General features: G+C 42.2%; 1 pseudogene; it reads right to left on the reverse strand.

Moving 5' to 3' along the window:
• Positions 1-783: 783 nt before the first annotated feature.
• LOC145618716 (small nucleolar RNA R71) lies at positions 784-882 on the reverse strand (annotated as a pseudogene).
• Positions 883-1,927: the final 1,045 nt, after the last annotated feature.

Here is a 1,927-nt window from a genome sequence, read left to right on the forward strand (position 1 = left end):
CCTTGGGACCGACCCTTAACTTACCCTATATTCATATAAGGTTGGTTAGGTGTTTACAAATTTAGTTTGGCTTGGGGAAAGGGTAGAAAGCGACATGCATTTTCCTCTTGTCAAAATGGCGCCGTTGCCGGGGAGTGCCATTGGTGCTTAGCTTTTGTTGTTGAGTCTACTTCATTTTATAAAAAAATACAAAAATATTTTGTTTCTTTAGGCTACACTTGTAGCCGTGCTACTAATATTTTTGTTTTAGTTTTGCATGCATAGAACCCGTGATCGTTCCCTTGTTCCCCTTGATCCGGAAATTGAGAGGACTCTTTCAAGAAGAAGAGTGGATAATAGATCCTTGGGTTATAGCTCTTCAAGTGAAGAAGAAATCCAAGAAGAGTAAGGAATGGGTGAAAATCCTAGAATGGCCTTGAAGGAGCTTGGAGTGCCCGGGGCATATAGGTTTGAGAGCAGAATAGCTCCACCTACTACACCGGCAAATGACTTTGAAATCCGGCCGGCAATGATCACCTTGATTGAGAGAAGGCAATATAGTGGGGCTAAGAATGAGAGTCCATTGAACTATCTAAAAGAGTTTGAAAAATATTGCAACACCATCAAAGTCAATGGGGTTTCTCAAGAATTTATCCGCCTCAAGTTGTTCCCTTTCTCTCTAATAGGAAGATCTTTGGAGTGGCTAGACAAAGAGGTGAAGCCCAACTCCTTGAGAACTTGGGACGATGTCACAAAGGCTTTCTTGTCCCGCTTCTACCCCCAAAAGAAGACGGCGGAGGCAAGAGCCTTGATTCAAGGGTTCAAGCAAAGGCCAAGTGAAAGCCTTTACGAAGCATGGGAGAGATTCAAAGAGTATCAAAGGGAGTGCCCTCACCACGGAATCCCCACATACCAAGTGATCCAAATCTTCTATGGCGGTTTAAGTCCCCAAGGCAAGTCATGCCTTGATGGAGGGGCCGGGGGTCCTATCATGAACAAAACCGAAGAAGAAGTTGTGGACATCATTGAGGACGTGGTGACATATTATAGGGATTGGCAAGATGGGGAGAGGGACTCTTCAAGCAAGCAATCTTCATTGTACTCGGTTGACAATCTAAATGCAATCAACAATCTTTCCTCCCAAATGACAAACTTAGGAAAGGAGGTCATCGCAATCAAAGCTAAGTTGGAGAGCGCTTCTTCCCCTTCTCAAGCTTCAAATCTTCCCTCCCAATTTAAGGGGAGAGGTACTCCTTCTAACTCTCAACCCCCTCCCTCTTCACATAATATGCCTTTGGGTTGCTTGTTTTGTGATGCATGTGGATCGTATGATCATGACTCTAGTGCTTGTCCTAATGAATGTGTTGATGAGTTTGATAACCATGAGAGTGAACATGTGAATTATGTGTCGAATAATAATGGTCAACGGTTTGATAATCAAAGGGGTCAATGGAATAGGAACTTCAAAGGCCAAGGCAATTTTGACAACTATAACCAAGGTGGTGGTTATAGAAACCAAGGGAACCAAGGTTCTCGTGGTAGCTATAATAATCAAGGTTATAGTGGCCAAAATCAAGGCCAATATTATGGTAATCAAGGCCAAAATTTTGGTAACCAAAACCAAGGTTATGGAAATCATAACCAAGGTAGTGGTAACCATAATCAAGGTGGTGGAAACCATAATCAAAGCTATGGCCAAAGTCAAAATAGGAGTAATTGGAACAATCAAGGACGGGGTAATTTTCAAAATAATTCTCAAAGGGGTCCCTCACCCGGGTTTGTTCCAAAAACTCAAGGTGAAAGTTCCTATTCTCAACCTTCTTCACCTAGGACTAATTTGGAGGAGATAATTGAGAATCAAACCAAGTTGTTGAACACATACATGGCCGTGAGCGATAAAAAATTCAATGAAATGATGACCCACAATAAAATGCTTGAAAACCAAATC

This window comes from Chenopodium album, chromosome 26, assembly GCF_948465745.1.
Source record: "Chenopodium album chromosome 26, dcCheAlbu1.1, whole genome shotgun sequence".
Lineage (NCBI taxonomy): Eukaryota > Viridiplantae > Streptophyta > Magnoliopsida > Caryophyllales > Amaranthaceae > Chenopodium > Chenopodium album.